Source organism: Papio anubis, chromosome 9 (genome assembly GCF_008728515.1).
Source record: "Papio anubis isolate 15944 chromosome 9, Panubis1.0, whole genome shotgun sequence".
Classification (NCBI taxonomy): Eukaryota; Metazoa; Chordata; class Mammalia; order Primates; family Cercopithecidae; genus Papio; species Papio anubis.
The window spans coordinates 69914362-69928792 of record NC_044984.1 but is presented as its reverse complement, the minus strand read 5'-3'; the positions used below and the strand labels follow the sequence as shown (position 1 = coordinate 69928792).

Genomic DNA, 14431 nt, shown 5'->3' with positions numbered 1-14431 from the left:
TTTAAATTATTATTATTCTTTTCTCTTGAATGTTTTTAGGTGTTTTAGTGCATATAAATTAGACTATTCTATGAAACTTGCAACAAAATTCTGACCAAAGAGAGTCTATCAGGGCACACTGCCAAAGGTTCTATGCCAGGGATCCCAATATCTCTCAAAATTGCCCTCAATTGTGTCAATGGAAGAAAGGTCTTATAGGGAAAGAGAAAACACAAAAATGGGGGCAATGGCTTCTCAGTGAATTGCTGATATTCTTATTTATTCTCTCTGTGAAATGGAGCAGAGACCACACCAAGAGTCAAAAAACCCAAATCTAGACTGGCTTCACATCTCATAGCTGAGCTGAGAGTGGAACTGCTCACATGCAGGAAAGAATGCAGGAAGCAGGAACTATGCTGTGGTGTTGTCTTGCTTGGCCATCATGTCCCTGCTTTTGTAAGTGACTCTGGGCTCTTTTACTTTTTCTTCTCCATTCCTCAAGTAAATCAACTGAAGTAAACATGATTTGTTTTTCCTTTCTTATCCGTTTTCAAAAGAAAGCACATCTTTAAAACTCTTGAAATGTTTATAAGGACTCCTTATGCAATGAAGGGAAAATAAAAAAAATACAGATAAAGATATACATGTATCTTAAAATCACCTATAATCTCACTTCTCAAAAATAACTATTTAATACTATGAGTATTTGTAAGGAATTTCTGTCCTGAAGTCTTTCTTTCAAGGAAACGAGAAAAAAAAAACTTATGTCTTTTCCAACATGAACATACACATGGAGGCATTAATGTATATGTACTCATCTATAAGCTGCTTTTCTCTCTTAGCAATATGTCAGTTAACATTTTTCAGGCTGATTGTAAAATCTCAAAATAAATTTATAAGTGTTAAATTTGAGCTTTTCTAAAAAATTTTCCAGATGGTTCTGAGAGTTTCTTGGGGCATCTCATATGAACTCTAAAAACAATCTTCTCTGCTGTTTTCCTTTGTCTCCTTCATTGCTGTATCCTATTCCTATTAGCAGCCCAAGTGTAGCTATGTCTTCCTCTCCTCCCCTTTTCCAGCAACAGGATCTTTGCTGCTGGTGGTGGCATCTGATGTCTGGAAAAATGTTCCTGATGCTTAGTGCCCAAGATATAGTGGCCACCCCTTATCTGCAGAGGATACATTCCAAGACCCCCCAGTGGATGCCTGAAATCTTGGATGGGACAGAACCCAGTTGCCATCCACTGGAACACATTTCTGTTCATGGCTTCCACCTACAAATTTAATGCCTTTTTCATCTTAACTAAGCCCTTATCATACACTGTGATAAATTTTTGCAGTTTGAGGTACATCAGCAAAACTAGTACAAATTTCTTTTTCCTTCTTTACAATTTCCTGTATAGAAGATTTGTTCTTACTATAGATCTTAGCAACCTCTGCATTTGATTTTGTTTCTTTCCTCATTAAGTCGAGAACTTTCACCTTTCCACTTAAAGGAAGCACTTTACAGCTTCTCGTTGGCCTATCTGAATTGCTAGCATCACAACTCTTGCACTTTGGGGCCATTATTAAGTAAAATAAGGGTTGCTTGAACACGAGCACTGTGATAATGCAATGGTTGATCTAATAACTGAGATGGTTACTAAGTGACTAATGGGCTGGTGGCATGTATAGCATGAAAACACTGGAAAAAGAGATGATTCACATCCCAAGCAGGATGGAGAACAGCACACAGTTTAAAATTTATGAGTTGCTTATTTTTGGAATTTTTCCATTTAACATTTTTAGACTGTTTTTGACCATGAATAATAGAAAGCACCAAAAGCTAAACTTGAATCAGTGGGGACTAGTGTATATATATCTGCACTAAATGCCATGTCCTCCTCTTATTAATGTCTGAAACTAACAGAGGAGTTGTTTTTTCACTCTTAAGGTACCTGATTTTTTGTCCTTTATTCTTTCTATTGAAGCTTCCCTTTCCCTAGTACTTATGCATTCATCTGCTCATTCATTCAACAAATATATGAACGAGGTATTAGGAAAAAAGTAGACAGCAAGACAGACATGGTGCCTGGCCTCTTGGAACTGATAAAAGAAAAACTTCAGCTGAATTAAATTGAAAGGGGTTTAATTGAGCAATGAACAATTCACGAATTGGGTGGCCTTCCCAGCCAGAGTAGGCTCAGGGACTCCAGTGCATCCATGTGTGGAAGAAGATTTATGGACAAAAAATGGAAAGTGGCATATAGAGAACAGAAGTGAGGTACAGAAACAGCTGGATTGGTTGCAACTTGGCGTTTGCCTCATTTGAACACGGTTTGAACAGTTGGCTACATTTGATTGGCTAAAACTCAGTGATTGGCACAAGTGCGGGCTACAGTCTGTTTATACTTCCACTTATTATAGTTCATGATGTACAAAGAAACCCTTAGGTTGAACTTAAAATATGTAAGGAGGCAGCTTTAGGCTGAACTTAACAGAGCCTATAGTCAAGTAGAAGAAACAACCATTAGCTGGTAAACACATCAACAAATGTGTATTTTACTAGGAAGGAAGACTGCGGATGCTATATGGAAGAATAATAGAGAAAGCACTGATTAAATTGTGGACTCGAGGAGGCTGCTCTCAGGAAGTGAGTCCATGGGTGCTGGGAAAATGAAAACCTGAGAATCAAGTACCATCTTGTCTGAAAATCATTTCCACACTGGTGCTGTAGCCCATTTTCCTAGAGGTCACTTTATGGACCCCGCCTCTCCTCTTACAATGTGCTTTTTCTCCAGGATTCCTTGTCCTTTGATGAAAGAGTTCTGCAAGCTGTCCTCCCAAATCTAATTTCTCAGAATCCTTAAATAAACTCAGTTTACAAACACAGTTTCAAATCAATTCATTTTTATACAGCTTGATGTACGGTGATGGATAGAAATAGCTTTTCAATAAAGAAAATCTAATTATCCAGTCTAGAAGATACTTATAATCAAAGAAACTGCTTGACGAGATATCTATTAGAGTGTTGGTTTTGTTGTGTTTTGTTTTGTTTGAGACAGGATCTCACTCTGTTGCCTGGGCTGGAGTGCAGTGGCACAATCACAGCTCACTGCAGCCTCTACTTCCCAGGCTCAAGCAGTCCTGCCACCTCAGTCTCTCAGGTAGCGGGGACTATAGGCACGTGCCACCATACCCAGCTAATTTTTGTGCTTTTGGTAGAGACAGAGTTTTGCCATGTTGCCCAGGCTCTGTTAGAGTCCTTATACTACTCAATGTTACTATGTAATACAACGATCATATGATAGCTTTCATAACTGTAAAAGAATAATGGGTTAGAAAGAGAAATAATTTTTTTTCCTCAAACAGGTTTCCTTTTGTCCTTTGAATAATAGAGTTTTTCACACGAGGAACAGAGGAAGACAGAGAAAGATGGAGGGAGGGAGGGAGAGAAATCACAAAGCCTGCTCCCTGAGAGAGAGACAGAGAGAGAGAGAGAGAGAGAGCACTAAATGGTTATAGCATTTTAAGTACCAAGGTTCTTAGTGCTCCTCAGCTTTTTCTGGCTTAATGACCTAATAAGAATGAGATAAAGTTATACTCCACTACCTTTGATTTATAGAGTTAGGCAAATGTCTCCTGCTCCATTTTTTTCAGCAATTTCATTTTTCTTTAATGACTTTTCTCTCTCCTCTCCTTCTCTATACACAGACCGGGTGACAGGGGCTTATAATGGGTAATGAGTTGTTTCATAATAGAAGTTTATGATAACGTTAGCCTCATAAAGACTTCCCCCATTCACAGGAGCCATTTATGTAAATATATGAAGAAATTATAGGTCTGCCATGTCTTAGGAGAACAGCACCTGGAAGCCTGGCATTTTAAAACAGCTTTTGAGCTCCTGAGCATAACTTCCGTGCAGAAATGAAAAGATATGCATACACAGCTCAGTGAGTTGTCAGTGGCATGTCGTGAATTAGAGCATCACTCAAGAAGCTGTTTCTATGCTCATTACTAAATCTGCAATTTTTTTTTTTTACTGTAGCACTTCATTATATTAAAACATCAAGCTACCTCCAAAAAAATCTTATAAAACTATTTTTTCCTGTAATCCCAGCTACTGGGGAGGCTGAGGCAAGAGAATCGCTTGAATCCAGGAGGTGGAGATTACAGTGAGCTGAAATTACACCACTGCACTCCAACCTGAAACTATTTTTTTCCTTAAACTACTTCAGATATAATTTCCTGTTTCTTGGGAGGCAATTCTTATAGTTTAAGTTACCTAAAATGTCACCTTGTTGTATGATTGGATTGTTCTGCACTGGTGAATTTTTCATGTGCTTTCCCAGGCTTGATCCTGCAGTGGTCAGTGGAGTGAGAAGCCAAAAAAGAGGCAAGGGGCTAGGGTGCAGAAGAGGGTGATGTAATTACCTGTACCAACCCTGAAGCAGCCCCTTCAATTCTAGATGCTGTCAGGTGGAGATGCTGTCAAAGTTTATATTCCTTCAGCTGGACAAGATGTTGAAGATACACTTGCTTCAAGAACACCCTCATATCCTTGCCAGAATAGGACGTTCTTTTCCCTGTTACCCTGAAAGTATAAGTCTGTATTTAAGGCAACAATTATGTGAACTGTCAGTCTTTCATCAACAAGAGAGATGATATTGAGACTCATTGTGGTAATATCACTATTCCGGCATGTGTAAAACCTTGTGAAAAAGACTACTTACTGCTCAAGCAAAATTTTGCCTTTCACAAAAAAAGTCCTCTGATTGTTCAATCAGTTGGTATTGTGGAAACCTGGAACTTCATTGTGAAATGCAGTATTCTGAAATGGACTTAAAATTGACCATTTTGCAGACATAATGGCAAGTGTATATCATCAGAAATAATAATAGCTATACCATGTATTGATCGTTTATTCTCTGCCACACAATGATGCCATCTATGTGATCTTTCTTAATCCTTACGACAACCTGTGAGTAAGGAACTGTTATTATGCTTGTATCATAGATGGAAAAGCTGAGGTTAGAAAGGTGAAGTAACGTGTTCAATTTCATGTGCCTAGAAAGTGGTGGAGCCAGGATGTGACCTCTGTTCTGTCTGATCACAAAGCTCATGCCCTAATCACTAACTTCAACTTCACAGAATTAACATTAAATGACAGAGTTTGGAAAATGATTTGGTTGGCTCAAAAGTGAAAATGTTGCTGAAGTAAGAATATAGTAGAATTTTCTTTCAGAAACTTTCAGAAAGTATTCATACTTGCTATAAACTGAATGCTTGTGTTTCCCCCAAATTTATATGTTGCAACTTAATCCCCAGTATAATGGCATTTGTGGGCGAGGCTTTTGGGAGTTCATGGTGGGGAGCCTCATTGAATGGGATCAGTGTCATTATAAAAGAGACTTCAAAGAGTTTCTTCACCCCTTCCACCATGTGAGGACACAGCAAGAGGACAGCTGTGTCTACAAACCAGGAAGCAGGCCCTCACCAGACACCCAGTCTGCCCGTGCCTTGATCTTGAACTTTCCAGCCTCCTGAACTGTGAAAAATAAGTGTTGTTTAAGCCACCTGGTCTATGACATTTTTTGTTATAGCAGCCCAAACAGACTAAGACAACGCTCATTAACTTTCTGCCTGATGTACATCCATTAGCTAGAAAATAAATATCTATTTTGCCAGTTTTCAAAAAAGCCAATACTGCATGATTCTCAACCTGGGAAAATTAAGTGGCTTGAGATGAATGAGAATCCAGGTCATCTTTAAAATGCCTCAGCGCTTTTTAGCTATTTTTAAGTTAAGATATTTTTGTATGAATCCAATAATATAACAAGAATATATTCAATAGCCATAAGCGCTGAAAAATCTCACAGTGGTTCTAGGAGGAAACTTCTGTTATTACTACAATTTTATGTGCTAAAGAACAGGCATATTAAAATACTTTAGTACCAATTATAAAATAATGGCAAACATCTATTAAGCACTTAATATGTGCCAGATATTCAATATGTGCCAGACATTCATTTTTTTCACATAGTAACTCTAAGAACTAGATACTTCCATGTTACAGATGATAAATTTGAGATAGAAAGTCACATAACTTCCCCTAGCTCATACAAAGTATCAGAGTCATGATGAAAGCCAGGCATCAAGTAGAACCTCTATAGTCTACACTCCTGATCACTCTGTAACATGGCCTCTTCTTCTATATAGGCTTCTGTATTTACATATTAAACACACCATATGTTGCTATTATGTTTAAATTGCATATTACATTTATTTTCTGCAGTCACCTTCCGTGGTGACTAAAATCATAATGGTGGCTATGGCTCAAATTTCTCCTTTTTTCTTTTTCTTTTTCTTTTTTCTTTTTTTCCAGATAAAGTCTCACTCTGTTGCCCAGGCTGGAGTACAGTGGTGCCATCTCAGCTTACTGCAACCTCCGCCTCACAGGTTCAAGTGATCCTCATGCCTCAGCAACCCAAATAGCTGGGATTATAGGCATGAGCCACCAGGCCTGGCTAATTTTTGTATTTTTAGTAGACACGGGATTTTCCCATATTGGCCAGGCTGGTCTCAAATTCCAAACCTCAAGTGATCTGCCCGCCTCAGCCTCCCAAAGTGTTGAGATTACAGGTGTGAGCCACCACGCCCAGTTCAAATTTCTATAATTATCTGATTTGTTCAGTAGCATTTTTGGTTTTTATTTCTTCCAGGACAGAATTATTATGATATTACACTTTTTCAGTCATTGATTAATTTATCCAGTGTGTACTGCCTGTGCTAGCTGTAACACACTCTACTAGACCTTTGAGGGAGTTACAAAGATTATTACTGCTTTCGGCAACCCACGACTTGAGGGAGAAGGCAGTGTGATGGAGTAAGGCACAGCTAGCTTGATGGCAGTACAAGATAAAGTGAGACAGGAACATAGGTGAGAATTAAGCATTTAGAAGTTGAAAGATGGGATTCATTTGGATCAGGATAGGGGTCAGGAAAGACTTGTGAAGGGGATGCCATCGAGGATGTTCTCAGGGATGAATCTTTGCTATCAGGGATGTTACATTTGGAAGGGATCTCAGAGACACCGCACTTAATTCTCTCATCATAAAGGAGAGAATGCTGAGAACCAGAAGCGTTGAGTGATTTCCCAAGGTCACACTCTCCCATCTGTAACCTCTACTTCAATTTCATAAAAAGCTTGATTAATGCTTTTTAAGAACAGTTTTGACAGATTTGTCCTGATTTTAGTACTAGTTACCTGACTCACATCTTAAGGATACTCTTGAGAACCAAATAAAATAAAATAAGATGTAGTAATTATTAAAAATCATTAAGGAAAAGTAATGCTGACTAGTCAACTCTAATGGAGAGTCTGACAGATTTACTGCCAAGTCAGGCTTGGAAGAGAAGAGGAAGTAGCAGATGGAGTTTTATGCTAGTAATGACAGCAGGTGGGAAACAGGTAATAGCAAACAGATGGGCCCCATAGTATATAAAGACCACCAACATCTCATTTTCTAGTGCTTTGTTCCCAAATAGTAGTGAGATTCAATTCAGTTCTTGCAAAAATCTTACTAAACACAAACTCACTATTAGGTATAATGTTAGGTATCACAGAGGGACAGTTTAAAAATAAAACTATCACTGTACTGAGGCTTAAGAAAAGTAGGAAATATAACACAAGTACCAAAAAAAAAAAAAAAAGAACAATGTAATACAAAAGAGCGTGAATAAATGCTACAAAAGAAACACAAAGTGTAGGATGAACTGGTCTGCAAGGGTAAAGGAGTCAGAAAGCAAAAGAAAATGTTCAAGTTAAAGAAAGGCTCAGAAGCAGGTAAATGCCAGAGAGGATTTGCTTAATTGTGAATGGCACAACACTGCTAGAGACAAGCAAACATGTGTCATGGAAGAGCAGAATAATTAGGTGGTACAGACCCCTAAACATCACTGTCTAACTTGGAACAAGACACTTAAACCCTCTCACCTTCTATTTCTTTATTTCTAAAATGAGATCGTTTCTATAACCCTTTCCAGGTTTAGGAGTTAGTAATCTCTAATATAGAATCTCCTTAAATTTCTTAGACTAATATTTCCCAAAGTATGAGGTGTGTGATCCCAGTGAAATGGCTATTTTAAAGAGTACATATGTAATATTTGTGTCAGTAATTACATAATTTTTAGTAAGGTTGGCTTCTATTTAAAACAAGTGATAGTGATTTTCATTTTTGTAGTGTTAGAAGTTTTCTTTAAATTTTTAAAGTGAAAAATGTGTATCAAGTTATAGAAAAAATTTAACTATTTCCATTGATATTTTCAATTCATACATGTTTTCTGTGCATACTATAACATAGCTGTGCTTGTTTTGCTATCATTGATTGATTCATTCACTGAACAAATACTTACAGAGTACCAACTGTGTGTCCTGCTCTAGGCAGCATTGACAACCTGGTAAACAAAACAAACAAAATCTTTGCCCTGCGGAACCGACATTCTTGTAAAGTGAGATTGACAATAACAATAGACATGACAAATAAGTAAATTATATAGGGTCTTAGTAGGTGATCAGTGCTAGAAAAAAATAGAGCAAGACAGGAGGACTAGGAGGGCCAAGAGGTATGTGATCGATGAGATGGCCAAGTAGTCTCTTTAGGGAGGAACCATTTTATCAAAAATTTCAAAGAAAGAAGGGAATGAGCCATGTGAATATTTTAGGTGAAGAATAATATTACACTTTACTTACCACTGAGTGAAACTGATGTTCCTACATCCTGGGCTCACATATGCCCATTGTTATTAGGGGAGAAACATATTAGAACAAAGCTTACATTCATAGTGACATCACTATGCCAGGTATATTCCAATTTGAGACACAATTTGAAATGCTAGAGGGACACCTTATGGGGAAACCCAACAAGCCAGTGGATATATGGAGGCGATATTTGGAATTTGAAGTAGATTTTGGAGTCATTTTTATATCTTTTATATTTAAAGCTGTGATAGTGCCAAGAAAAAGAGGTAAAACAGAACCTTAGCAACCTGTTACTTCTGTAAGGGATGGGAGCGGGGACAGAGATGGAAGAAACTAACTTGTATTATGTGCCAGGCCCCAAGCTAGCAAAGCAGTTTGCATACACTATGCATTGATTGCGCAAGAGGTAGGCAATGAATATGTAATAAACATGTTTATTTTTCAAGGAGCTTTCCAGGAGAGGTGAGAGAAGATAGTGGGGGGCAAATCTGTGGTCTCTAAAGTAAGAGAAGCTGGATGTAATGGCTCACGTCTGTAATCTAGCATTTTAGGAGGCCGAGGCAGGAGGGTCGCTTGAGCCGAGGAATTTGCCAGCCTGGGCAACATAAGGATTCCCCCGTCTCTACAAATAATAATAAGAATAAAAAAAAGTTAGCCTGGCATGGTGGCATTCACCTGCAGGCCTTGGGAAGCTTAGGTGGGAGAATCACTTAAGCTCAGGTGTTTGAGGCTGCAGTGAGCTATGATGATGCCACTACACTCTAGCCCAGGTGACAAAGCAAGACCCTGTCTCTAAAAAAATAGTCATAATAAATTAAAGTGAGAAAGACCTAGGTCCAAATATTCATAGTGGAGCTTTAGGCAACTGACTTACTTCTCTGAGCTGACTTCTTCCTCTAGACCACAAGGCCAGTGACAGTAACTGCATCACTGGGTTGTTGTGAGGCAATGTATGTCAAATCTCCTGCTACATAGTAAGACCTCAGTAAATGCTGGCTATTCATTTAAAGTAAAATAAAACGATAATATGGTAGCTTACAATAACAAATGAACTGATTTTTATGGCTATGTTATTTTAAAGCCATGAGATATTTGAGCATTTTTATTTTTATACTAGCAATGAAGAAAAAATTCAGTTAAACAAGAACTTTCAGAATTAACAAGTTTTTCTTACTTTTGGCAATTATTAAAAAATTCAAATGGGATCAGTCCTATTTTATTTTTAAAATTTGGTTGGTTTTACTCTCTCTCTTTAAAAATTGAAGATCCCTTTAGATTTTGGCTGTTCTCTGCAGAAAAATACATATAAATATACTAAAAAAATTTTCCAAAATTTGGAAATAAAGCAAAATGACAACTGTGGCATTCCCAAGTTTTGCTTGAGCAGTGTCCAGTAAGCCCGAGGAAGGTTCATCTGATTCTTGAAATATAGCTTTGCCTGATTACTGTTTACTATTGATTAGAGTTCAAATTATAAAATTCCAACTTAACTTGTAGACATTTCAACAGATGACAATGATTTTTGTCCAAATGAGATGCCAATGATTTCTCTCTAAAAGGGAGATAATATTAAAATTTATGTTTTGATTGTCATGTAGTACATTAGCCAGTTTTGAATCTAATTTAGCAATCATATTCCCGCATTCTTTCTTACACTTTCATTAGTCTCTTTTATCCTTCTTTGAACTATTTTTGACATCCCACTGGATCCTCATTAATAACTTAAGTAAATCTTTGCCATACTATGCTTACTATGAATTTCTATGAGAGTTACAGTTGTAACTTTTTTTTTTTTGAGATGGAGTCTTGTTCTGTCGCCAAGCTGGAGTGTAGTGGCGCAATCTTGGCTCACTGTAATCTCCGGCTCCCCTGTTCAAGTGATTCTCTTGCCTCAGTCTCCCGAGTAACTGGAATTACAGGTGCATGCCACCATGCCCAACTAATTTTGGTATTTTTAGTAGAGACAGGGTTTCACTGTGTTGGCCAGGATGGTCTTGATCTTCTGGCCTCATGATCTGCCCACCTTTATTGTTGTTTGAGAGGGAGTGTCGCTACGTTGCCCAAACTGGAGTGCAGTGGCGTGATCTCAGCTCACTGCAACCTCCGCCTCCTGGGTTCAAGCTATTCTCCTGCCTCAGTCTCCCGGGTAACTGCGATTACAGGAGCACACCACCATGCCCAGTTAATTTTTTGTATTTTTAGTAGAGACGGGGTTTTACCATGTTGGGCAGGCTGGTCTTGAATTCCTGACCTCAAGTAATCCACCCGCCTCAGCCTGCCAAAGTGCAAGGATTACAAGTATGAGCCACAGCACCTGGTCATACACTTATAACTTTATACTTTAACATACAATGTATCAGGGTTTAAGCAAAACCATATACACTTATTAGTTTATACAGTTATTAAAATATATGTTTATAGTATATTTTTAGTATATTTAATATATAAATAAATATTATAAGTGTATATATCACATATAATATGCATATATTTATATATAATGTATGTAAATATATATTTATATATAATATGTAAGTAAATACTTATATATTACATATAAATATATATTTACCTATATATATTTATATAATTAAGAAATATATTTTTCAATTTTCAATTTATTAATTTACAGTTAAGAAATATATATTTCTTAATTGTAGTGATTTGTCCTTACAGTGCTGTGAAAACTGGTGAGGAGGTCTGAGTTTGGATATAAAGCTGTAGTTTCTGGCCTGGTGCTGGCACCTGAAGTCCACAGACAGTTGGGCAAAGAAGATGGATGGGAAGCAGAGGAAGCAAAGACAAGTTGAATGAAGGAGAAACTGGTGCCTTCCGTCATGGAGCTAAACATGCATCTGTTCGAGGATTCAGGGAAGTTGATCCAGCAGGAGGATCTGGCAGGAGCCCAGCTGCTGCCCCTCACCAACAAGGTGAGCTTGCAGATAAGTGACAACATGCATGAGGTCCAACAGTGCCTGGAGCCCTGCATCTGTCTTCCAAGCATAAAAAAACTAGATGGCTACTGCTTTACTTCCACTTTCTACATCTTATGCAAAATGTCTCTTGAGGACCACACTGTCCAAGAAATCTGCAGAAAAGACATATGGAAGACATAGTTCTAAGCCAAGTTGATACAATAGACATCTATCACACACTATTTATCATAAGATTTGGTGAGGGATGGGGGGTTCAGAGATGCTCTAAACCCCACTGAGAGATAGCCTAGGGGTTTATGAGCCTTGGGGTTATTAAAAATCTCTCTTCTAGTGTTCATGATAATAGGAATGGCATCAATGACTCAATTAAGAAAACGCCGCCTTCTGAATTTAGGCTTATCTGTGTCAATGAGTTTTAATAGCTGGAAAAATTTGTATTTTAGTTACCTTTCTAATTTTCTCTTTACTTGAGAGCCTGTCAGTCTTCTCAGTACGAAGGAGCCAGTCTGTCAGTACTAAGGAGTCACATTCTCTACAATGCCTTTTTTAAATGTAAGTTGTATTTCCTAATTTTTCAAGCAAATGCATGTATTATTAAAAATGTATATGTCACTGACTTTAGTCATAATTAAATAAAATAAATGAGTGTTTTTTCTTTGAAATCAAATGTATCAGGTAATTTTAAGCCATGGAATTGTGTTAAAGTTATTGCCATTTATTTTGAATTTTTAAATTTATTGAGTACTGGATCCTCCTTTATTCTTACTCTAGCTTTTCAGTTTTGCCCTTATGAATCTTTTGAGTTAATAGAAAACCTTTCAGTTAGATTGGCTCTTGATCTTTTGACCAATCCTCAACTTCATAGAAAGTAGGTAGCCCCTGCCCATCTCCTTACTGACACAACGAAAAGCCTTTCTATTACTAAATGCTATCTAGTGCTAGATAATAACAGCTGAGATATTGGGAGTTTTATGCAGTGCTACTTTATTGCTTTGGGAACTTAGACAACTCTCTTTTCTGAAAACTGTTTTCACAAAAAAATTGCTTCAAAGGGTTTCAATAAACATCTTCCCATTGTCAGATAGTTCTCAAAATCTCACATCTTGTAATGAATGTGATTATACAAGTTTACATAAGCATCGATAAAAAGAAAAGTCTTTTTCTTTTTACTCATTGTCCAATATGTACCTGAGATACTTTCTGGTATTATATCATGGAAGCAAAAAATAGCAGTTGATGGAAATATGGTATCAGGGCAAAGAGTGATTTTAGATTTTTAAAACTATATTCATTCAAAAATTATGTCCATTAAAAAAATAATTCCTATAGATATTTAGTTAGAAAGTAAACAAGACTTCTTAGGTTCTGGCCTTATAATCTAAACAGAACGTTTCATTCACGTATCTCATCTGTAAAATTGCATTTGAAATGTCTTAATTTTCGTGGAAAATGGCCTCGTTTTAATTATTGGTCTTCTGGACTTAGGCATAGCATAGTGTCCCAAAATAGACAATACTCAATAAACACTTGCTGCATGAGAAAGGATGGAACAAATGAATAAACAAATTATGATGCTCTCTAATTTCTAACATCAATTCATGTATTTATTCCTAAAGTACCTCCTCTAAACTGAGGCATAACCTCATTTCTAACCCAATGTGGCACACACTGTTGATACTGAGAGATGCAATGCAACTAGCTCCCTGTGGCAAGTCTGTAGGATCCCACAAATTACCAGGAGTCCAGAAGTTCTGGTCCATTCTCAGAAGAATTCTCTAACCAAAGAAAACCAAAATCATGTTATCGCCATCGCTGACGGTTCCAACTGCACCTGAGGACTGCTCTTCACTATCTTACCCTCGAGTTTAAACCCTATATTGAGCACCAACCTGCGCCCCCCATCTTAAAATCCCATTAAATATCTAATGCATTCTTTGGCTTTCCCATATTAAAATAACTTACTACACACTCAAGCATCAGTTCCTGATTTACCTCACTCTGAAACATCTTCTTGTGTTTTGCTAATCTCAAGACTTCTATACAAGTCTACCTGGGAGGACCTAGACAGAATTAGCCCTACAAAAACTAGGAAGGAGGTATCCTTTGCCTTGTGCACATTTCCCTCTTCCCATCTTATCTTCCACCACACTCTCCTTTCAAGCTATAAAAACACACTTTTTCTTGACTATATGGTTATACTTTTCAAATATGCGTGTGTGTGTACATGTGTGTGTTTATGGTAATGTTCCTCTATACACACACAGAGATGCACACACATGCAAAGAATATATAGTTATCTTTTTCAAATGTGTGTGTGTGTGGATGGTAATGCTCCCCCTCTATACACATACACATATACACACGCATGCACACACACAGACACATAGGCACAGATACACATTTAACTTTCAGTGGCTTCCATTCCTCTTAAGATAAAGACTGAATCCTAGCAAGGCCTCCATGCCTCTGCGTGCTCTTGTCCCAGCCTACTGTCTCTCTCCCCATTGTCTCTGCCATCCATCCACACTGCATCTTTCAGTTTCTAGAATAAGCCATGCTCTCTCCTACCAAAAGAAGGGTCTTTTAATATACTGCTTTAAAAAATAATTTGTGTTACAATACACATTACCTACAATTCACCTTTTTAACCATTTTAATGTGGACAACTCAATGGCACTTAAGTACATTCACAATGTTGTATAACTATCACCACAATCAAGTTCCAGAGCATTTCATCATCCCCAAAGAAAATCCATACCTACTAAACAGTCACTAG

The 14431-nt window shown here is 37.5% G+C and overlaps 3 long non-coding RNA genes across 4 annotated transcripts in view; 1 reads left to right on the top strand and 2 right to left on the bottom strand.

The window, feature by feature from the left end:
• The window catches only part of LOC116268892, a 114265-nt gene extending 109805 nt beyond the window's left edge, over positions 1–4460 (bottom strand). For both annotated transcript variants that reach the window (XR_004176123.1, XR_004176125.1), the window contains exon 1: positions 4393–4460. This is a non-coding gene — a long non-coding RNA (uncharacterized LOC116268892). The remainder of the gene's footprint in view (positions 1–4392) is intronic.
• LOC108581028 overlaps positions 1–14431 on the top strand; it is a 252080-nt gene that overhangs the window by 228579 nt on the left and 9070 nt on the right. The window contains exon 3 of the long non-coding RNA XR_004176126.1: positions 11380–12207. This is a non-coding gene — a long non-coding RNA (uncharacterized LOC108581028). The remainder of the gene's footprint in view (positions 1–11379; positions 12208–14431) is intronic.
• LOC116268893 lies at positions 4511–8761 on the bottom strand. Its single transcript, XR_004176127.1, has 3 exons — positions 8711–8761; positions 8374–8415; positions 4511–4552 (listed from the first exon to the last, which is right to left on the bottom strand). It is a non-coding gene; the product is annotated as an uncharacterized LOC116268893 (long non-coding RNA).